Below are 24,576 nucleotides of genomic sequence, written 5' to 3' on the forward strand. Positions count from 1 at the left end.
CACTAGAAATTCTCCTAACTACCAGTTGTAAAGGAAACAAGTTTTCAGAGTAAAGATAGGGGTTTTTTAATTATTTAGTCAATAAAGTTTAAAAAGTAAGTATATCCAATAAGCCCTATTTAAATAAGGCACTGAGCACTCAGATTTTTCTGAGAAGGTAGCTGACAACCTCCAGAGAACTTAAATTTCAACCACTAAAAACCCATAGCACAGCACACCGAGTATTACAGAGGTAATGCTCTGCCTGTATTTCTTAAATTGTAAGAAAAGTAAATAGAAGCTTTAGAATTAAATGACATTTTAGGGGAAAAAAGACTTTAGGACTCCTACCGATGAAGAAAATAAATGTTTCCATTTATACACTAAAATGACTTCATAAATGTTTTCACTTTTGGGTCATCCATGCTGTAACCTGAAGGCAACAGAAGTAACACCTTTGGGAACTACTGTCCACATGTAAAGATTTGTTTTCTGAACATCAGATTGTGTGCAAGGAAGAAAAGCATTGTGTTGACTGCCAGATTTATTTGAGTCAACTGCAAAGATGCTTGCGAACTGAGTAGGTTCGCCTCCTATCCTGCCTACCATGCCCTGTACTATTCGTAAGTCACACATTCTACCTTCTAGGTATTATGTGTAACAGTAGACAACCACACTAAAAAGAACAATAAAACGAATGTCTTTCCGGAGCTACCAAGGAATAATGATGGCCAGCAGCAACTGTATTCACTGCACCGTTACATATGTGTCACTTTACGAATGCTGTTTCATTTAATCCTCACAATCACCTCATGAAATAGGACTATTACAATCAACCCTAATTTGCAACTACAAAAATGGATTCTTGGGTTCAGTCTCTTTCCCAAGGTCACCACCAATACGGTGGCAGCCAGACAGTGACCTTTCCACCATTGTACTTCCCTTAAACTGCATAAACACAAGGACAGGAACCCAGAAAGCAAGCGGAGGACAAGAAAAGAAAAGACTGGTCATCAGATCTGCAAGGAAGCAACGCCTCAGTCAAGGTCCTTGCAGCAACCCAAAGCATAGGAGAACAGCGAGAGAATAAGACAGGTGCAAGATGTCTTTAAAAAATCACTGGGCCAAAAAAGCCTTCTGCAGATCATTATTCTATTTCTTTCACTCTACAAGTCGATTTCTTTCACTCTACAAATCGACTCCCAAAGGCAGTAACTATCAATTCTGTTCAACCCAAACTGACTTCAACTGCCCCATATTAAAAAAATTTAAAAAGGCATCCTACTGCTTTTTTTAAAAAATCTGCATGTAAGTTACTTCCAGTATTGACTGAAGGCATTTCTTTCTCAACATATCCTGCCTACAATTGTTTTACCCCTCAGGTTGGCCCTCATGTTCACTAAGAATCCAAGTCAGTTTCTGATCAGAAGCTGTTTACCTAACTTCTTTTGTTCAATGGACTGAGAGAGAAACCATACATGTGCAGATACTCTTCGGTGTTGGCAATATCCCAGTCTTTACCTAGGAATGTATTTTTGTGACTTCAGAGAAGAAAAAGTACAAGGGGCTTTCTCTTCTTGGGGATGTAGTGGGTGACTTTTAAGACAGTTTCTCCTTGTTCAACCAGGATGAGAAAGCACTGGAAGCACCATGGTCCAGAAATAGGTCCTGAGTCAATCTTGGATTCAAGCACAGCCCTGCCACCTACAAGCCATATGATGCTAGCATGTTAAGTAACCTCTCTGAATCTCAAAATACTTCCAGAGCCTGCCACAGAACAGAAGATCAACAAATATTAATTCATGCCATTCCTCACCATTTCCATTCGTTCCTGGCCAACTTTCAAAAAGTGTGGTGAAAAAGTTAAAGGTGACAGGAGCCTAAGTGAGGGAGAAAGAAGTGGGAGACAGTCGAGAGAAAAGGCAGAATCTGGACCCTGAATGATAATGAGTAACCAGAAAATGACAGGGGTTTTTTCCTTTTCAAACTTTATTTCATCTGAGTCACCTGTTCCAGACATAGGATCCCAGCCTTGAGCAATTCAAAAGGAGTGGCAGAGAATGGAAAGGAAACAGATTATCTTGAATGCGTGCATTCATCAGCATGGTTAATAAAACACTAAGCAGCTCTACCTCCAGCCCTACTCCAGGCCTCTTTTCCTGATATTAATACGTAACATTTCCCAATCTCATACTCTGATCCATCAAATGAGACAACAATGACTAATAGCAAAAAAAAGAAAAATATATATATACACATATATATAATATCTCACAATAGGTAAATCCTAACTGACAGGTAATCTGGAGCAATACTGTGCATTCATAAGTTCTTTGAAACCATGTAATCAGCACAATTTAATCAAAAAATTAAAAAGCAGGCACAAGCCTCATCACAACAAAATAAAGGTGGCAGCTTATTAGTGCTGCAGAAAACCAACAGCCTCGGCCCCATTTTCAGGTCTCCCAGAAACCACAAACCCACGCACAATCTCTAACCAACAGAAGTACATACACACCGGACTGATTTTAAAAAGCACTGAGTGTCAGAATGGCAGCTCTCCCAGGTGACAAATAATTTCAAAAGATTAAATTTTACTAGGAGCTTTATCATCTGTGTTTCACGCCTTTGTCATAATGACTAACTTTTCATAATCAAAACTCCAAATTGCCCAATAGCCCCTTTTTCCTGTACATGGACAGCTCATAACAGAGCAAGTACGTAATACTGTGATAGTACAAATGAGCTGTCAGAGAGAGAAAGGAAGGAATGAGGGAGGAAGGAGATTGATGAACACTTGTGCTGCCAGGGCTTTAACCGCTTTAAATTTAACAGAGAACTTTCTAAAGTGTTCTTTCAGTCAACAAACACTTATTAAGTACCCACCAGGTACCAAGTGTCACAAGCACTAACTCTGCAACTCAGAACTTACATTCTAGCAGGAAGAATCAACAATTACTTACAAGAAGCAGTGAGGAGCATTACAAAGTTAGAACAGGGTCCTAGAGGGCATAATGCAAAGGGGCTTAGTTGTACAGGACAATCAGAAAAAAATACACTGAATATAACATTTTTGAATGACTGAGGGTCAGCAACAGAACAAGTTATTATACTCAAAATACGTAAGGATCAGCTACATGTCAGGCACTGCAATAAGCAAGTGATCCCTCTCCAATACTAACCAAAGACTGCACAAACAAATGTAAAAAACACAACTGTGCCAAGTGCTATGACAGCAAGAGACACAGTGCTAAAAGTGCCTGTATTCATGAACAGGACCCAGCTGGGGAAGGCAGAGAGAGGCGTACAGAAGAAGTGCCTGGCAGGCAGGAGATGGGCAAGAAGCAGGGGCTGGCAGAGGCCAGTGTGGCAGCATAAGATAAAGAGGGCCACGCATTTGGTGGGCCTAGAGTCGCATTAAAGAGCTTGGCCTTTATCCTATCGGCAATGGGCAACCACTGAATGAAGGGAACTGTTTTGGACAGACTGAACTGATTTGGACAGCTGAAAGTTAGGGAGCAGATCAGATATAGGGGCCAGCTAGGATGGAGGTTATCACAGGGGACTGTGTAAAAACAAGTGGCAAGAAATTCTGACTGCAGCAGCAGCTGCAGCAGCTCTGCAATTTTTAACATTCCAAGTATTTGATGTCAATGTGCTTTTGGTGGAATAAAACACCTGTAACTAGTAGGCGTCTGGAAAGTTTAACAGGGAAAACACCATCAGTAAATAGAAGGCTGTAGGCAACAGATTTCTTCCCTGTGGAAAAAGTATCACTCACATCATTCATCCTGAGAGTACGTATCTGTCAGCAACCATTCAAAGCCATTCTGAGACTTCGGCGTCCTCATCAGAATTTGACCTGTCAGCCAGAACTCATTTATACCCTTCTATCTACTTCCATTCCCATTTTCTTTTCTCGCTCCTAATCCAACAACATCCAAACTGGTCTCCTTGACTCAGTCATCCTCTGTTCCATGGGACCCACCCTACTATTGCTGGAGTGGTCTTTATACAAATCTCCCTCTTCTGCTTCAAGTTCATCCAGAGGCTTCAGCATGAAGCCTGAATTCCTTGGTTTGACAAAGATGGCCTCCCACGGGCAGGCCCCAGCCCACCTTTTTGCCTTGACCTTGGCCACCCCAACAAATGACTAAGAAGAGTGACTAAGCAATAGTATTCCGGGAGGTGTTTACTCCAAAACCTACAGATTTTTTCATATGATCTTACCAGGAAACCCCAGTAAAAAAATAAAGCAGGTGGCCCCTACTTGGTACCCTGACTGGGCATTGAACAGAAGAAAACTTCTGCTCAAACACTGCCCAAGAAATAAAGACCTTTGGCCCTCTGACAACTTCCAGCTGTCTAGTACAAAGATGAAGATTAATAGGGCTAGCATTGGCAAAAATGATGAGTCCAGAAGTTTACTGTAGGTAACCATTTGCCCCTGTAAGAAAGCCAGAAAGCCCCACACACTTTCTACACCCCCATTCTGCCCTAGCACTAGAACCTTCCTGCTTTTCTGGCCTAAATCCTCCTTGCCATGGTACGATAACAGTGGTCTCATTTATACAACCACTGAAACTCAGTCACTACACTGTACATTTGCATATTAAGCCTCTTAATCGAGGGAAAATAAAGGGCTTTAGTGCTGGACAAATAAATGTTAAGTTCTAACCAGCGAGAGGGGAGGCAGTACAATTTTAGTCAGGTGCATTTTCATTGTCTTCTGAACAACACCCTGCCCATGAACAAGTCAAAACATTAGTTAACTGGGCCTAGCCCCTTTGACTGCTAGCCTCTGCAATATTCTGTTCTAAGAGTCTTAGATGCTGAGGACTTCTGAGTCCATTTTCCCAAGAGCCTTCTCTCCTCCACAATCATCTCAGGCTGAGGCTCCAGCCAAATGCCAGCATGGGGATCATGCTGTTCCCCGAACAGCAGGCCAAGAGCACAGACCCAGGATTTCTACTGCCTCAATCTCCCTCTCAAGCAGCAGCAATAGGAGGCAGCAAAGAAGGGTTGGCTCACAGACACAAAGCAGCCAGCCCACCGGCCACCAGGCAGTGCACAGGCTGGAGTATGGGGAGGACAGGCCAGTTCTCAGAGAGCAACACACAGCAGCTAGCTCTGATGTGTGCACGGGTAAATGGGTAACAACCAAGCACTAGCTGTGTGACAAACTAATGATGGCTGAACTGGTGTGTATCTGCTGATACGAAAGAATGTAAATTTTAAAAACTTTGGCTTGCAGTGTAATAAGGATAATTACAATATTTTAAGTAAACTACCTGATATCCATACTAAATTACCACTCAGCACAAAAGTCATAACATAATTATGTGCCTCGGATTTATCAGTGAGACTTTTCAGTTTTGTCTTAAATACAATAGTAAGTTCTGTACACATAATCAGCTGCTATACAGTAAAAGACAAAATGAGGGGAGGGTGCACATTTTATCAAGTTACTATATTCTTCTCCATTTTCCTTAATATTTTAACTCTGTACAGATTTCCAAGTAAGAGTAATTCCAAAACTTTACCCTTTTCTATTATTAAAGAAATTGTAGTATGATACCCTGCATAATGGATAAGGAATCAACTCACTCATAGGATTTATTTTCTATCAATAGTGTCATCAATAATAATGGAAAAAAGAAGATGAAGAATTATTACCAGATACTTGGGGGGCGTGGGGAGCACCAAGCTCTGCCTAATTTATGAAACGTACACCAGGTGCCACACAGTGTGCTAAGTCCCTAGTTTCATTCCCTAACCTCTGAGGCCAGGACTGCTGTGGCCAGGCTGTGGTTCAGGGAACAAAGGCTCCAGGAGGCTGACTTTTTCAAGGTCACACAGCCAGTATGTGAAAGAACTGGTTCAGAAACACCAGACTCCTGATCTGTGCTCTTCCTGTAACGGGGCCTGACACTCCTCTCACAGAACAGCTGCGCCGGAGCCAGAGAGCCCTGGAGCAGGGAACCACCGGCTGGCACTACACGAGGCTACCTGCACACACAGCAGTTCCGGCTGGCACTACACGAGGCTACCTGCACACACAGCAGTTCCTCTGAGAGAGAGGGCTGATGGGTTTGTCTGGCCCTGAAACCTCCGTTCTTTCCACTGTCCCACGCATGCGCCATACATTGTGCCCTTTGGTCTCACAAGGTGAGAGCCTCAGGGAGCCGACAAGCCAACCAGCTATACTTCCCCTGACTCTTCTCTTCTCCCTCAATTGGCTGCTCCTACAACCACCACCACACCTAAAGGCCACTACTCACCTCCCGCCGTCAGGGTCAAAGAGACCCACGTTCTAATTCTAGACTTGACACTAACTTGCTGCATGATCTCATGAAAGAACTTCACCCTCTCTGGGCCCCATGCAGCTCATGGATCAGCTGACCTCTCAAGGTCAGCTGTAACAGCCTTTTGCCCAGTGGCTTCCTGACATCCTTTCCCTTTCATCACACCCTCAGAGAGTCAGGCCTTTCCTCCTCATCCCTGCATCCCCCCCATCGCCATTTTCTTCCTCAGAGTCAAAGGCTTAGGTGTACCCTGCAGGGCTGGGGCCAGCTGCTTTCATGCTTCTTCAGACACAGAGACTCCAGGCCAGGGCTGAGCAATCCGTGAGCCTGTGAGTAACAGAGGCTGGCTCCTGGGATATCTCACAACACAGGTAGGTCATCGCTTCCAATACAGACCTGGAAGCCACCCGAAAACTTCTTGGGACGTAGTAACATTGGCAGAGATGCCAAGCGACACAGGGCGTGGGCTGAGAGGACAGCTGCTAAACCCTAAATACATCAAACACAATGATCCCAGAGACTACATATCCATCTTTCCAAATCCACCAGCACTTAAAATGGGAGTAAGGAGGGCTGAGCGCGGTGGCTCACACATGTAATCCCAACACTTTGGGAGGCCAAGGCAGGCGGATCACGAGGTCAAGAGATCGAGACCATCCTGTCCAACATGGTGAAACCTTGTCCCCACTAAAAATACAAAATTTAGCTGGGCATGATGGTGTGAGCCTATAGTTCCAGCTACTCAGGAGGGTGAGGCAGGAGATCACTTGAACCCAGGAGGCAGAGGTTGCAGTGAGCCGAGATGGCGCCACTGCACTCCAGCCTAGCAAAACAGCAAGACTCCGTCTCAAAAAAAAAAAAAGGAGCAAGGAGATGACTACTGGAAGCCATGCTACCAAACCAAGAAAGGAGAGGCAGCTTTCCTTTCTCTCAGCACAGAAGAGGGGAAATGCAGTTGCATGGGGCTAGGGGATGGGGGAACGAAACCAGGTAGAAGGAAAACTCCCCCCAATTTTATAGCATCCCATTTTACAGCAGCTAAAACTTTAAAGATTACTCACCTCAAGATGGTAAAACCACTTTCTCTGAGATGTTTGCCTGCCATTCTCCCTTTGGCCCCACCCCACACAAGCCCATCTTGATTATACTCCTGAGAGGTAATCAGTTCTCAAAGGAATAAAATCAGCATAACCTAAATAAATTCTGGAAAGTTTATGAAGGAAGGGTGTGTGGGTTACTTCAGTCCCAGAGCCATGGTAAATTACACACCAGCTACTTCTGTGGGTTTTCGAAGCCCATTTCATCTCCCACAGAGTTTATAAATAATAATAAATTATATCAAAATCTGTCCCTACTCCTTCAGTGCTATTTTACATACATGTTACTACAAAAACTTGCAGAACCAGCTTCACCTCCCCAATTCTGAAGAATAATTCAAAATTAAGGGAAAGGTTCACAACATTGGTAAATCCACACAAAATTATGGGACTTTTAACAATTTTCCTAGTTATTTCTGAAAAGAGAGAAGAAAGGTATCACTAACCAAAAAGTATCCAGGAACCAAAACTTTCTCATTTAAAAGGAATCCTGAGTGAATGAAAAACAGGAAGAGGGTGCATTATTCTGGTTTATTTTCAAAAATCCTTTTATTTTCCCCTACCCCTCCCCTCCACCTTTTTTTTTTTTTCTCCTTTTCAGACAGGGTCTCCCTTTGTCACCCAGGCTGGAATGCAATGGCACCAACATAGCTCACTGTAGCCTTGACCTCCTGAGCTCAAGCTATCCTCCCACCTCAGGCCCTCCAGTAGCTGGCATATACCATGACGCCAGCTAATTTTTGTATTTTTTTGTAGAGACGGGGTTTCATCATGTTGCCCAGGTTGGTCTCAAACTCCTAAGCTCTGGCAATCTGCCCATCTTGGCCTCCCAAAGTGCTTGAATTACAGGTGTGAGCCACCACACCCAACCCATTTCATTTTTCAAGATCATTCTCTGCTCTTTGCTTTATAATTTTTACAAAATTACTGTCGGCCAGTGGCAGTGGCTCACACCTCTAATCCCAACACTTTGGAAGGCCAAGCCAGGCAGTTCACTTGAGGTCAGGAGTTCGAGACCAGCCTGGCCAGCATAGTGAAACCCCATCTCTACTAAAAATACAAAAATGAGTCAGGCGTGTTGGCACGCGCCTGTAATCGCAGCTACTCGGGAGGTTGAGGCAAGAGAATCACTTGAATCCGGAGGGCAGAGGTTGCAATGAGCCAAGATTGCGCCACTGCACTCCAGCCTGGGCAGCAGAATGAAACTCTGTCTCAAAAAACAAAACAAAAAAAAAAATAAAATTGCTGTCACATTCAAACCAATGTAAATATACACTAGTCCAACTTTTTTTTTTTTTTTGAGACGAAGTCTCACTCTGTCGCCCAGGCTAGAGTACAGTGGTGCAATCTCGGCTCACTGCAAGCTCCGCCTCCTGGGTTCTCGCTATTCTCCTGTCTCAGCCTCCCGAGTAGCTGGGACTACAGGTGCCCGCCACCACGCCTGGCTAATTTTTTTGTATTTTTTGTAGAGACGTGGTTTCAACTGTGTTAGCCAAGATGGTCTTGATCTCCTGACCTTGGGATCCGCCCGCCTCGGCCTCCCAAAGTGCTGGGATTATGGCCACCGCGCCCAGCCACTACTCAACGTATTTCTAAGTCAAAATGATTCACAGGAATTAAGTTTTAAGGATTTGTAATAGTCTTAAGGGGAAAAATTCAAAAACGTATGCTTAACCCTACTGAAGCCATGCGAATGTGCTCTGGAGATGACGGAAATACCCCCATACTGAACATGCGTCCAGTGCTGCTGGGCATCCATCCCACGAGAGCTCTGGAGTTAGTGACCTGGCGTCTGTGATCTGCAACAGTGACCCACGGGACAACAGGGCACCAGCTCCTTCCCCCACCCAACCTTCTTAAACACGGGCGTCTCTGCCACTAGCCAGCCATGAGTCTGACCTCTGCCTTCTTTTGCTATAACCAACATATAACCTGAAAAACTGTCCCTACCACAAACCCAAAAAGGGGAACGGGGCAAGACAGAAGGTGTGCCCTTCAGTTTCCAGTCGTGGGGAGCTGGCCCCCATTTACAAACTTCTCCACCCCAGACTCATGATCATATCACAAAGCAGGAAAGGAGTTTTAAGTCATGAATATAATCCCCAAAGACCATCCACCAACTATTCCAGAAACCTGACAGAATGCCATACAGCCATTTCAAAGAAAGAAGACTAAGAATATGAAAAAAGGTTTCAGATACAAGGTACATAAATGAAGCAGAATCCAAACTTTATAATAAGCCTTTCCTTTCCCCTATCCTAGGTCCACGGACACATCTTAAAGAGAGAGCCCCTGGACCAACTCTAGCTGCCCCAGAAGATGTTCTGTCTCATGCTGGGGCACTCACAAAGGCCCCATGGAGCTGCAGGAGGAGACACAAAGACAGGTTCTTGGCATCTTTACACACCATCTGATGTTGTGCTGAGGGTTGCAGGAAACACCAAGAACAAAACCTGCCCTCAAAGCTAGTCAAGATAACCCTCAAGACAGGAAAACATCCAGAGTACCAACAGAGTATGTCAGATGGAGAAGACAGGAACTGTAACAGGATTTCACCAGAGAAGGACCTTTGGCTTGGAGACAAGGAATGCCATATCAAGGAGCGGGTGGTGTGGGTCCTCACACACATGTGGGCAAGAGGAGTTACCTGGAGGGGTGTAGACACAGTGAGGCCCTGAGCCAAACTAGAACAAAACGAAAAGAGGATCACACTGCAGATAGCAGTGGGCAATGTGGCTGGATCCCATTTCAAAATAAACGTTTATTCAGTTGTTTCAAAGTGTATTTTTTAAAACCATTCTTCACTTTTACTAAAAGGAACCTAGCATCTCCCAGTACAGTAGCTTTCAAACTATTTTGACTATAGCCTATAATAAAAAACACAGTTAAAACCACACCCAAGACACCTATAACACGTATTTTTAACCAAAATAAAGGTTTCGCAAAACACTCTTAGCACATGTGATGTGCTCTATTTTCTATGCAATTAAAAGATGCTAGTCTTGACCAAATAAACTGGCTGTACTACACATAAATAGATTGTACCCTACAAGTAGAGAAGCACTGTCCACTTTGTTACTTTGTGAAACGCTGGCAAAAATAAAGGAAAGAGATTGTAAGCAGAATATTAAATAAAAATTATATTTTCTTAGTATAATGTCTTCCACAACATCAAGCAGATTATTTCCAGGGAAGGCCTTACAGGAAAAAAGGATAGGGAGGGAGAGTGGGAGCAGGACACACACATACACACACACACACACACTCTCTCTCTCTCTCTCTCTCTCTCTCTCTCTCTCTCTCCTTCTTCTCTCTCTCTCTAATCATTTTCTGAGCCATAACTCTTAAGTTGCTTCTGCTTTCATCTGTTTCATTCTTAACATCTTCACAATTTCCTGAAAGCTGAACATTTGTGCAATACTCACCAATTTTTCCTCATGTCAACAGATTGATTTTATTCTTAATTTTGCCAGGTTTCTGAATATAAATCAGTTTCTCTCATATACTACAAGATATAGGAGCAGCCAGAGCTAGTCTCCAAACATGTTGCACATTAAAATCAACTAGGAGATTTGCTGGGCACGGCGGCTCATGCCTGTAATCCCAGCACTTTGTGAGGCAGAGGTGAGTGGATCACTTGAGGTCAGGAGTTTGAGACCAGCCTGGACAACATGGTGAAACCCCGTCTGTACTAAAAACACAAAAATGAACCAGGCATGGTGGTGCATGCCCATAGTCCCAGTTACTCGGGAAGCTGAGGCAAAAGAATTGCTTGAACCCGTGAGGCAGAGTTGCAGTGAGCCGTGGTCGCACCACTGCACCCCAGCCTGGGTGACAGACCGAGACTCCATCTCAAAAGAAAAAAAAATGTTACTATAAAATCTAGGAGGTAGGTATTCATTTTACACCTTTCAACTTTACTATAGGTTTGAAATTTTTCATAATAAAATGTTAAGAGGAAAGCTTCCCAGGTGATTAAAATGTACAAACATTATCTCAAAGTGTGGTCTCCAGACGAGTAAGTAGCCTCAGCAGCACTCCATAATTTGTTAGAAAAGCAGGTTCTCAGTCCTACCTCAGAACTACTGGACCAAAAACTGCGAGATGGGGTCCGGTAATCTATGTCTAACAAGCCCCCCAGGCGAGAGGAACCACTGATAAAAATCTTGCTAGCATGCTGCAGAGAAATATGCTATGACAATCTATACTTTGGGATCCAGCTTCAACAGCATTCTAGACTGGGAAATCGGGAGATTACTTAGGCTGTAATCTTAAAGACGTAACCTGGGTGTTTCCTCAGTTATTTAATGACAGCAAGTTTACCATGACAACCTTCTAACTCTCTGATGCTACACATTTTCTCCCTGGAGTCCTAAGTGCGCTCCTTATTTGGTCTTACCACCTTCTTTCAAGACAGTCTCACTCTGTTGCCTAGGCTGGAATGCGGTGACGTGATCTCGGCTCACTGCAACCTCCGCATCCCGGGTTCAAGCAATCGATCCTCCTGTCTCAACCTCCCGAGTAGCCGGGACTATAGGCTCGTGCCACCATGCCTGGCTGATTTTTGTATTTATAGTAGAGACGGGGTTTCACCAAGACCAGGCTGGTCTTGAACACCTGACCTCAAGTGATCTGCCTGCCTCGGCCTCCCAAAGTGCTGGGATTCCAGGCATGAGCCACTGCGCCTGACAATTACCACCTTCTGTTTCATAGTTTTTAACACGAGAGCTAATGCCAAATAAAGAGACAACTGCCTATTTCTCTTTCATTTTATATCACCCTGTATATACTATCCCCAAAAATGTTAAGAGTCTAAAACAGACTCACAGGCCATTTACTTGGTAAGCTGTGTTGGAAAAAGATCATTTTATTTCGGAAAAAAAATGGCTTCATCTTTAAGGAGTTCTGCAATTACAATCAAAAGACAATCTCACTGACTATCACAGGTTCTTTATACTTCTAGGTATTTTGAGATATTAATAGTATTTGTGGAAATAATATTTTTTGTAAACTGTCATAGCAGCTTTAAAATATAGTCCACTGAGTTTTGCAGAAGCAAATTCTTTTCTTTCTGAAGATGGCACTACATGAGTAAATGCTAAGTGTTTTCACTGTTTGCATTTCTACAGACCATCTGTATACCATCCAAACATGTTAGAAAACTCATTAGAAAGCTATGAGAGGGTGTTATGGCTTGAATATCTGTCTCCTTCAAAATTCACATTGAAATGTAATCCCCCAATGTGGCAATATTGAGGTGGGGCCTTTAAGAGGTGACTGGGCCATGAGGGCCCTGTCATCATAAATGGGTTAACCCATTCATGGATTCATAGGTAATCATGGGAGTGGGCCTGGTGGCCAAAAGGAAAAGAGACATGAGTTAGCATGCTCACCCCCTCACCAGGTGATGCCCTGCACCAGGACTCTGAAGAGAGCCCCCATCAACCAGAAAGTCCCCCACCAGATGTGGTCCCTTATTCTTGAACGTTTCAGCTTCCACAAGTGTAAAAAACAAATCCCTTCTCTTTATAAATTACCCAGTTTCGGGTATTCTATTAAGAGCAACAGAAAAAGGACTGAGAGGGTCAAAATGAATTCCTCTTCTATCTCATGTCAAACAATCCAGCCAAACAAATGACAAAACATTTTGCTCTTTCCCACGTAGCTTAAGGAATATATTCTACACTCCTCTCCATTAAGACTCTTTAAGTCGAGAGCTCTCAGCGCCGCTCCCAGCCACAGCCTCCCGCGTCTCGCTCAGCTCCAACATGGCAAAAGTCTCCAGCCCTACAGAAATTGAGCGGTGCCTCGAGTCCCTGATTGCTGTTTTCCAGAAGTATGCTGGAAAGGATGGTTATAACTACATTCTCTCCAAGACGGAGTTCCTAAGCTTCATGAATACAGAACTGGCTGCCTTCACAAAGAACCAGGACCCCGGTGTCCTTGACCGCATGGTGAAGAGACTGGATACCAACAGTGATGGACAGCTAGATTTCTTAGAATTTCTTAATCTGATTAGTGGCCTAGCTATGGCTTGCCATGACTCCTTCCTCAAGGCTGTCCCTTCCCAGAAGCGGATCTGAGGATCCCTTGGGCCTGGCCTTCAAACCCATCCCCTTTCCTTCCAGCCTTTCTGTCATCATCTCCATAGCCCACACATCCCCTGAGCCCAGCATACCAACCACCTCATGCAGGCCCCACCTGCCAATAGTAATAAAACAATGTCACTTTTTTAAAACATGAAAAAAAAAAAAAAAAGACTCTTTAAGTCCAAAATAAAGTTAGTTCTAAGTAAAATCTGAGGTCTTGATAATGAAATATAAAGCATCAGCTAAACTAGGCCAACTTCAGGAGAGAAAAGTAAACTGAGGACCACTTACTAACCATCGAAGGCCTGCAGCTAACTCAGATAATTCATAAATGTTAGCTGATATTTTAATATAATGGACTTTTAGTCAACAATAAAATCAAAACTAAAATACTACGTTAGAAAGAAGGCTCATAAATCAATGGCTGGCAGTTCTCTGTGGCACAGTGTCCACATTTACCTGTCTAAGCACCCATGACAGACCACTTAATCTGTGACAGTACAGTGATGCTTACATCAGTTTTTAAACCCACCTTAATTCAGAAGCAGTCATCAAAACTCTGCAAAAGTCCTTGCATTACTAGAAATATGCGCGAAGACCCTTTATAATTCTGAATTCTCAAAGTTAATAGTTCAAACAGCTTCAAAACTCTTAAATTTGCAACTAACACAGAAATCAATTTGATTGGTTTATCTTCACAGCAAAGACTAAGAGATGAAATAGCTAAATGAGTTATCCCAAGCCAAAGTTCACATTCATTCTTGCAGCAATACCCAACCTGAGGAAGCGGTGAGGCTAAAAGACACTCCACACAAAGGATCCCCCACAGGTGGCACTAGACATGCAGGAGACTCATAAGAACACTCAGCTTTTATCCAGACTTCTCCCAAAATAAACATGAAGTGACCACAAAAAAATAGGCTGTAAGGGGAAGACAAGGTGGGTTTATGTGGAAGAGACGGAACCCACCACATCAACTACAGAGCCTGCCCTGAAGAGGGCACCATGCCATGTGAGACCACGATGTGCCCATGGGGCCTCCTGGCTCCTCCTCAAGTCACCAGCCACACATGCACCAACCAGAGTGCTCCTGTCACACCTCAAAAATGTTGATGAGACGCTGACTGTGGCACAGGGCATCGTGTGAGAGAACGTCTAGTCTCATGTTATCTTATAGACTTGAAGCCAAAATGATGGCCATCATGACATTCCACTCACCCAACAGCTCAAGTGTACTGCACAGAGCCGAGACGGAGGCCAAGGGAAAAGTCTTGATTATCCAAGGGAGGTAATTCATGTCAGTCTTAAATGAGATGAATATGGTACATACCTTACCATTTACCTTTTGTGATTATGGAATAAGCACAATAGACAAGAGTAAATTGTTTCAAAATGCAAAATATACTTTTTTTTTTTTTTTTTTTTTTGCTTATCTTTTTGTCTGGAAAACTTCAAGCACAACAAAAGTAGACAGTAGAAGAATGAACCCTGTGCACCTACCACTATAGCTTGACTAATTATGAAAGCATGGCTACATCTATTTCATCTTTATTCCTAACCATACCTCTTTCCTTGTACTGAGCTATTCTGAAGCAAATTCTAGGTACACATTATGCTATCTAAAAATACTTCACTATTTGTAAGAAGCAAATACTTTTAAAATTAGTACGGTCACGTGTTGCTTGACGATGAGGACACGTTCTGTGAAAGGCAATTTCATCCATGTAAGAAGCATCACATTAGACTGTACTTCCACAATCCTCAATGGTATGGCCTACTCCACACCAAGGCTACATGGTCTAGCTATCGCTGCTAGGCTACAAACCTGCACAGCATGTCAATGAACTGAGTACTGTTTACAATTTGTGTATCTACACGTACCTAAACACAGAAAACATATAGTAAAACACAATATTATAATCTTATAAGACCACCATCATATATTAGGTCCATCATGGATTAAAACATCCTTATGTGCACATAACTATACTTCCCAAACCTGGCTAAGAAGTCACTTCCCAGCTTTAAAAAAAAAAAATACAGATTTCTGGGCCTCATCCATAGATCTATGTAGAAGTAGTACTAGAATCAGTTTGTTTTGTAATCTCTCAAGGTGAATCACCCACAGGTGGAAGAGAACTACATATTCCTTAAGTTCTAAAGGCAAAGCTGATCCTGTTTTCATTCCCTCCTAAGAGAGAAATCAGAATGTGGAAAGTGTGGCAGAAATACCAAACCAAGTGACAAATGAAGACCTAAAACACTGTCTGGTGTTAGCCTTTGAGTGGAACCAGGAGCCCAATAAATCCCAATCACCTTCTACTAAATCCCTGTAGTAGATAGAGGTTTCAGAAACTGCCGCCTTTTGAAAGCACTCAACATTTTAAAAAGGAATGAGAGCCCATACTGACCCATCCCTTCTTTTGTATAAAAGGAACCTGAGGGTCCAAACAGATGACATGATCTGGCTCAAGATCACTAATCCTCCCAGGGTACTACTGAGGGAAATTCCTCCTGGCCCCTTAAGAAACTGCCACTCACTAACCTCACAGCTTTGCCTGTTTACCTGTCATCTTGGGCTGTTCCGGTGACCAGAACCTGGCAAGCAAGTGCACAGGACATTGCACACTGATTGGCTGGCTGGAATGCTGGGTCCATCCCCAAGCACCACCGTTTTTAAATAAGTCATCATCAAACTAAAGCACATCCATAAATACCACGTAAGACAGAAAAAAAAGATGTGTCAAACATAGTAAAAACTAAAGATGCTCAGTCTACAGCTAAGAAGCCTTGGGGAAACATGATTGAGGTCTTCACTATCTGGCTAGTCATCACTTACTAAAGCAGAAGTTACAGGGAAGAAAATGTCAGCCGACCTTCCTAACTGTGAATGATGTAGTAAACAATGGTGGCCAGGAGGCCCTGTCACTCGGAGTTTGCAAGACAAAAGGGCAAAAGACTGGCATGAGATGCTGTGAGAGGGTGTGCTGAACTGAAACAAGAAGTTTGACTAGTTAACCTAAAATCTCCTCCTCCAATTCTAGGGTTACTTAACTCTACCAGACCAGTTTACGGTTTCTTCTCAATCTCTCTCATAGTGTAAAAAACAAAGCAAGGCTGGCAACAAAAAGCATTTAAAAACAAGCAGTTAATGCTTCAAACCTTCAAAAGTCATTTCTAAGCTGTTTAAGGTGAAACCTCTAGTCTTACCCATCCTTACTGAGAACTCACCTGGATTCTGGCCCAGGAGCTCAGCCACTCAAGGCACACAAGCTACACAAGGGGAGAGGCTTTCTTAAGCCAAACCCAACAGAAGATAAACAGTGACTCTCACAGTTCTCCAGAGGTTGGGCAAAAAGCATATTATAACCTACTTTATCTACCTTCTGTGCTTATCCAAAGCCTATTTTTCTTACCCTTACCATGTAAGATATGCATCTAAACATCTTCTGCAACTCTCTCCTATACTTAGTACAAATATTTACAATACATTACTAGCATATTAGTTTATACAATGAGATGTTTGCATTATATGCAAAAAGGAGGGGAACATCCTCAATAAGATGCTGACATGGTTTGCCTGTGTCCTCACCCAAAATCTCATCTTGAACTGTAATCCCCATAAACCTCAAGGAAGAGACAAGGTGGAGGTAACTGAATCATAACAGTGTTTCCCACATGCTGTTCTCGTGAGAGTGAGTTCTCACAAGATCCGGCGGTTTTTAAGTGTTTGGCAGTTCCTCCTGCATTCATTCTCCCTCCTGACGCCTTGTGAAGGAGATGTCTGGCTTCCTTTTTGCCTTTCGCCATGATGGTAAGTTTCCCGAGGCCTCCCCAGCCATATGGAACTGTGAGTCAATTCAACCTCTTTTCTAAATTGCCCAGTCTCAGGGAGTTCTTTACAGCAGTAGGAGAACTGACTAATACAGATGCCGTATACTGCTACTACAATGCCAATGTTTGATGGCTGCAAGTTCAACTCAACTATGAGTGATTCCATACAATATAGAGAACATAGATAGGAAATAAATTCTGAAACCAAAATTTTAGTCCTTAGCCTTCTGAAGCCACTTCCTCCAAAAACAATACAGGCATCCTTTAAAAAGCGTCCTCTAGCAAAGTTACGTGTAAAGTTGTATTTATGAGATAAGGGCTTTACAAACTGAAAACAATACACTCTCAAAGGAAGAACTTCCAATGTAATCCTAGTTGAAAGCTTTAAGCTAATCAGAAAATCAACTGTAACTCACGATCTTTCCATGGTGGGGATGGGAGAATGAGGGAAAGAAAAGAAAGACGCAGACCTTTATTTACTCCTCTCAAATATAAAACTAGCTAAGAAGCAAATTCCCACAAGGAACCGAATCTGTTTCCCAAAATTGGGCTATCATAAATGAAGGTAAAAGAAACAAAACAAGAGAAAAATGCACACAAAACTTTCAAATTCACCCTTCATCGGAGTTGCAGGGCCAAAACTGGCCAATTCCAGTAGACAGATATTGTCCTAACTCAATGGTTTAAAAGCTCAAATGCACATCAGAATAATCCATAAGGTTTTGAAAACCCCAATACCCAATCCTGGGGTTGCAGCAAAGGCATCGATCTTTTTCTTTCCTCAAGTGACTGCAAATTACAGACATGGTTAGGACTCTCTGCTTTAGAGTGAGACTTTAAAGCTCCCCAAGATATACTAAGATGCACCAGAGCTGAGAGCCTCTGCCACGCTTTTCCTACAGATTTCTCACTCCGTCTTCCTCTATTGTAAACAACGGTCAGGTTCAAGGCCCACAGGAAGGTCTCAGCAGGCACTCTGTTCATCGGGTGCAGCACGAGTCAGGGAATACGACTAGCCAAAGAAGTTGCTATCAGCTGAAGATGGGCTTATTGTCTTGCTGGCTTTTACTGGGTTTAGGGGATTTGCAGGGGCTCTGCTCTAAATACTATATTTGCTAGGGAAAACACACCCTTGCTTTGAAACAATTCTTGAATTCTCAACCAATTACCACCTCCTTCTGAGCAGGTGGGTCGAAAGGCTTTAGGAAAAACAAAAAGCAGGGGCCGGGCACCAGTGACTCATGCCTGTAATAATCCCAGCACTTTGGGTGGCCAAGGCAGGTGGATCACGAGGTCAGGAGTTCAACACCAGCCTGACCAACATGATAAAACTCAGTCTCTACTAAACATACAAAAATTAGCTGGGCATGGTGGCATGTGCCTGTAATCCCAGCTACTCAGGAGGCTGAGGCAGGAGAATCGCTTTAACCCGGGAGGCAGAGGCTGCAGTGAGCTGAGATCGCGCCACTGCACTCCAGCCTGGGCGACAGAGCGACACTCTTATCTCAAAAAAAAAGAAAAAAAAAAAAGCAATATACTACCCAACCCTTAACACGCTACTCAAAGATATTTCAGACAGGCTATTTCCTCTGGTCTTTTTGTCCTGCCCAATCAGCTATCCCTTCTTCACAAAACTCAGGCAATCTCCTCTTTGGAAATAGTTTCTCAAAATGCCCCAGAGAAAAAAACTGCACCTCTCCAAAGCCATTCAGAAGTGGATTTTGAATTATCAAGTCTGCTTTAAGGTATTATCTCTGTATCAATGTCTTGTATGATGTATTGACAATTACTAGTATCAGTTTTCATCCTATTTTTTAAACCTCAGAGTCTACTGACATGTTCTATAGTGGAAATTAAATTGTAAAGGCATATTTGCAAAACGGGAATGTTATTTCTCTACTTTCAAATAACTGGAAGATCTGAATTAATGCTAGTAAAAATCCTATGAGTAGCACTAAATGCAATTCAGCCACAGTACAGTGCTTTGAAAGGACAAAATTTTAAATGTGGTTTTTATTAATGTGACTCATAGGAAAAATGAAGTATTAAAAATGTTATTCTCTAAAGACTGACCTGATGCAACAAAATGCAAAATGTTATCAACTGTGCCTAAACCAAAAATTCAGCAATAATTCAACTTGGTTTTCCAAATTAAGACCTACAAAAGCTAGATCTAGTAATTATTCCCCATCAAGGAAACAGTAACAAAAGATTACTTAACTTGAATATGTGAATTTTCAGAAAGCACAATCTAAAAATCAAAGAAAAATGATGAAAAGATCAGTGCCCGCTCATAAAGGGCGCTCAGTAAAAGTGTTGTATTTTGTTTTAATGAGTAAGATGAGAGAAACCCAGAGTGTCCTCAAATCATTTGAGGCAAAAATGTGAAGGTTCATTTGGCAGTCTGCTATATGCTGACATATCTTTTAGCCAGTCAGTCCCTCCACCTCACTGGGTCCTTGGAGGTTTCTCTAGGAAAAACATGGGAGATGCACAGAGGCTCTCTGAAGTTCCTTCCAGAACTATCATTCTATAGTCCCAAGACTTCAACATAAAAACCACTGACCTTTATGAGTTCAAATAGAGCCTGGCCAACATGGTGAAACCTCATCTCTACTAAAAATACAAAAAATTTAGCCAGGTGTGGTGGTGGCAGCCTGTAATCCCGGCGACTCAGGAAACTGAGGGAGGAGAATCGCTTGAACCTGGGAGGTGGAGGCTGCAGCAGGCCAAGGTCACGCCACCGCACACCAGCCTGGGTGACAGGAGTCTCAAAAAAAAACAACAACAACAACAACACTGACCTTACCCACTGCCCCAAAAAACACAAACACTTAAGTACAACTGTGCTGTACAAATCTCTGTCCAGACTGATTTTTTTCCCTTGTTTCTTTCTCAACAGTATTTTAAAGCTTCAAACTCTTCCTACCTTCCATCCACTGTTCTCTCCTGTTTTGAACTCTTTTTTTTTTTTCTTGGAGACCGAGTCTCACTCTGTCGCCCAGGCTGGAGTGCAGTGGCGTGATCTCGGCTCACTGCAACCTCTGCCTCCCGGGTTCAAGCAATTCTCCTGCCTCAGTCTCCCAAGTAGCTGGGACTACAGGCGCCCGCTACCATGCCCTGCTAATTTTTGTATTTTTAGTAGAGACAGGGTTTCACCATATTGGCCAGGCTGGTCTTGAACTTCTGACCTTGTGATCCGCCCGTATCGACCTCCCAAAGTGCTAGGATTACAGCCGTGAGCCACCACGCCCGGCCCCCTTTTTGAACTCTTATTCTCACAATCAGGCACTTGAATTTCCTATTCCAACAATGACACTTTTTACTGTCTGCTTTCCTAGGTGCAAGAGAGACCACATAATCAAGAACCAAAAAGCTTATCTAAAAGTCTGTCCCCAGTTTCTCCCTGATTGTACTTATACCTGCCCACTTTCCCCCTCTTTCCTGGGGCCTCAAAACACAGCTGTTGCCTGAAAGCCTGCCACTGTCTGGGTCTGCTGCCTTCTCCAAAACACCACAATGGCTGTCATCTATTTTCACTAGAAACTTACTGCCACGGCTTAGGGGCAGTCCTGGCCTCTGACCCACTCTGTGAGCCACCTCACCCAGAAACCAGCCCTTTTATTCATTCACTCTCTCAAACACTTACTTTTGTTTAGGAAATGTACTACAAAATGAAATGGAATTTGAGAATCATAATCCATTTATGACCTTGTCATGTCACCAAATCATCAAATAGTAGGGGGGAAGACAGTAGCACTTCACTACACTGCCTTCCAACCCAACCCAGACAGACGGAGAGTGAAAGCATAAAAGAGGCCAGATCTGCGAACCTAGCTCTGCGTAGGCCACAAAGTCCCTCACTCTCCGTAAGCTAAGGGGTTGAGCTGCACATTCTCTAACACCCCTTCCTACATCAACATCCTGTGAGCCTCAGAAAGACTACAGTCCCAACTGAAAGTTATCAGCTGTTCACAAAATCATCGATTTGAATGTACAGATAGCCGAGACACTTTACACCACATGGATAAGACATAACCCTAGTCCAAATAACCCACCCTAGCAGCTGTGTTCCAGTGAACTACCAACACTTCCCACGCTAACTTCTTCGCCCTACTACTCCTTATTATTCGAAGTATGGAATTACAGTAGCATCACTGGGGAAGCGTATCGGAAATGCAGAATCCCAGACCCAGCGAATCAGAATCTGCATTTTCACAAGCTCCCAAGATGACTGAGTGCACATTAAAGTATGAGAGGCTCTGAGGAAGACACAGAAAAGTCGAGAAAAAGGAAAGCTTCAGGACTGGCAACTTCTGCTCCTCTCAGCACCTCCTTTGCCTCTCAATCCCCCCTTAAGCCATCCACACTCCCCGTCTTCCCACTGTCAGCACTGGCCCTAAACCCCCGCAGCCTCTCTCTGCCAAATCACATCTTACCTACCAACCAAACCTGTCGATGCCCTGGGAAACAACCTGGCAAAAAGGTTAAGAGCTAAACTCAGAAGTCAGGACTGAAATGCCTTAACACTTGGTTTCTCCAATTGCTTCCTGGCTATGTGTCTTCAGGCAAGTTACTTAACCTCTCCATGCATATGCAAAATAAAAATTAAGGTGAGGAAATGTACATAAAAGAGATGGTGGACCATGTCAGTACTCGAGATAGCTTTTTTTTGAGACGGAGTTTTGCTCTTGTTGCCCAGGCTGGAGTGCAATGGCATGTTCTTGGCTCACCACAACCTCCACCTCCCAGGTTCAAGAGATTCTCCTGCCTCAGCCTCCCTAGTAACTGGGATTACAGGCATGTGCCACCACACCCACCTAATTTTGTATTTTTAGTAGAGATGGGGTTTCCCCATGTTGGTCAGGCTGGTCTCAAACTCCTGACCTCAGGTGATCCGCCCACCTCGGCCTCCCAAAGTGCTGATATTACAGGCATGAGCCACCGCGCCCGGCGAAGATAGCTTTTTTTTTATAACACACAGTCAAGGGTCAAGTCTCCTACTCTACTAATTCAACTATATGCTTATTCAACTAATAGTTGAAGCACATTGATTCCAAAACTCCCACCAGTCAGCCTAGCTTCCAGTGTCATCCTATTTTCTCTCTACTCCTGAGCCTTCACCCTCTCCATTTCCGTTAATTTATAGAATCATATTATCCAAGGCTAATGAGTCCTCATTGAGCTCGGCACATCCTGATTCATTCCTAAACTCACCAAGATCACTGCTTGTGACACTGTTTCCAGAAACAAATGGCTTGTGCACTGCAGATGCCACACCACGGACAGTCCCATGTGCCCCCCCCCTTTAAAGCTAAAAAGTCACCTGGAAATGGAATTCAGGCCATTTCCTCTAATGAGAGAAGTCTATGATTTTCTAAAATACCTGGTTAATTCAAGGTAAGAGTTTGTTCTTTTCCCGACACAAAAAGAAATTATGAGTTATTATATGAGACCCTTAAACTTAGGCACTTAAACCTCAAATCCCATCATTTGTTGTATTGGTGCTAAGAACTAAAACTCATCTTCAAACGTCATCTTCCAACACATAAACAGCAGATTCAATCTAGTTTACCTGTAGCTATATCTCATTTTGCCTTCATTATCAACATTTTGGGGAAGGAGATAAGCTTCGTTTGCTCTCCTAAACAACCAATGAGAAGGCCGCACGCTGAGAACTGGGTATGCATGACTTCTTCCTGCCCAAGCCCTACTCTCATTTCCTGTTGAGCTAAGAAAAGCAGATAGAGTGTTGCCATCCATGAATTAAGGTATTCGAGCACCAGAAGCCCAGGCAAAATTCATGACTTATTTGTCATTTTGGTATTATCACCCTACCCAAATCAGTGAATGCAAAACCCTAACTCTCAGCTGTAACAGGGCATGCCACAACACTGCCATTAATGACGATTAGATTCTTGTGTAAAATGAAGATATTAAATGTACATATTTATTTTCATGTACTATATCTCCGCCTCATTCCCCAAAAGTTGAATATTTTGTTAATACTCGAAACTTTTTAAATATTCTTTAGTGAACAACAAAAGGAAGAGAGGAGACAAAGAAAAAACTGAGATATGGGAAAGAAAAGGCCAGGGTGCTTAAAAAGCCGGCCAACCCAAGTCACACCATGCAGCTCACCCCCCTCCCACTTTAACTGCCATTTGACTTCAGCTTCCAGAGGGATCCTAGAAGGGATCAACAGAAGAGCCACCACACTACCACACTGAGTATGTCCCAATCCAAATTACTGACCTACAAAAATCAGCAAACAAGATGATGCTTATACAACACTAAGCCAGCAAGTTTCAGTCATGGTTTGCTACCCAGCAAAGGCTAACTGATATATTACTTTGTCATCTTAAACCCCGTGAAAACACGATCTTTTTTTTTTTTCTGCCAATTATTTATCTCCATTATCTAGAATAGCATCTGTAGTTCTCTTTTTCCTTCTTCTTCTTTTTTTTGAGACGGAGTCTCGCTCTGTCGCCCAGGCTGGAGTGCAGTGGCGCAATCTCGGCTCACTGCAAGCTCTTCCTCCCGGGTTCACGCCATTCTCCTGCCTCAGCCTCCAAGTAGCTGGGACTACAGGCGCCCGCCACCACACCCAGCTAATTTTTGGTATTTTTAGTAGAGACAGGGTTTCACAGTGTTAGCCAGGATGGTCTCAATCTCCTGACCTCGTGATCCGCCCGCCTCGGCCTCCCAAAGTGCTGGGATTACAGGCATAAGCCACCGCGCCTGGCCATCTGTAGTATTTTTGTGTTGAATGTATATACTAATGAATACGCTATTTATCTGATTAGAACAACAGTCCCAACCTTTTTGGCACAGGGACCAGTTTCATAGAAGAAACTTTTTCCTCAAAGGTGGGGGGGGGGTGGCAGTGGTGGGAGACAGTGACAGATCATCAGGCATTAGATCCTCAGAAAAAATGTGCAACCTAGATCCCTCATATGCACAGTTCACAATGGGGTTCATGCTCCTTTGAGAATCTAGTGCCACCGATGATCTGACAGGAGGTGGAGCTCAGGTTATGGGGAGCTCCCATAGCCTGCCCAACAATGGGGAGTGGCTATAAATACAGATAAAGCTTCAATCGCTTGACCACTGCTTACCTCCTGCTGTGCGGATTGGCTCCTATTAGGTCAAGGACCAGTACTGGTCTGAAGCTCGGAAGTTGAGGACCCCTGGATTAGAAGACCCTATGTAATTTTTAGTTTAAAAAAACAAGGTTCAAAATTTGCAGGTTGAGTATCCCTAATCCAAAAT

The 24,576-nt window shown here is 43.3% G+C and overlaps 1 protein-coding gene and 1 pseudogene across 37 annotated transcripts in view; one reads left to right on the forward strand and one right to left on the reverse strand.

Annotated features, from left to right (window-relative positions):
- MAP4K4 (mitogen-activated protein kinase kinase kinase kinase 4) overlaps window positions 1-24,576 on the reverse strand; it is a 193,921-nt gene that overhangs the window by 150,822 nt on the left and 18,523 nt on the right. The gene's annotated exons all lie outside the window — the stretch shown is intronic.
- Window positions 13,141-13,639, forward strand: LOC101001944 (annotated as a pseudogene). The gene has a single exon (XR_636746.3). The product of XR_636746.3 is annotated as a protein S100-A11 pseudogene (transcript).

This window comes from Papio anubis, chromosome 14 (assembly GCF_008728515.1).
Source record: "Papio anubis isolate 15944 chromosome 14, Panubis1.0, whole genome shotgun sequence".
NCBI lineage: Eukaryota > Metazoa > Chordata > Mammalia > Primates > Cercopithecidae > Papio > Papio anubis.